We start from the raw sequence: 236 nt of genomic DNA on the forward strand, positions 1-236 counted from the left end.
GGGTTTGAAAACCAAAGAAGCAAGAAAAGGCTGAGACTATTGATTTAATGGTTCCTCATTCACCACCCACACAGCTTATTAGGCCTGCTCTAAATAACCAAAAAATAAATAAAAATAAAAAATTGAGAAGAAGAAAAAGAAGAGAAATGACAGTTACCTCCAAAATGCTATTCACAGATCCAAGTCTGAGTTACTTGGATGGATGCAGGATACCAACTCCTTGTGTCATTATCAGG

Source organism: Austrofundulus limnaeus, unplaced genomic scaffold, assembly GCF_001266775.1.
Source record: "Austrofundulus limnaeus strain Quisiro unplaced genomic scaffold, Austrofundulus_limnaeus-1.0 Scaffold25, whole genome shotgun sequence".
Taxonomy (NCBI): Eukaryota; Metazoa; Chordata; class Actinopteri; order Cyprinodontiformes; family Rivulidae; genus Austrofundulus; species Austrofundulus limnaeus.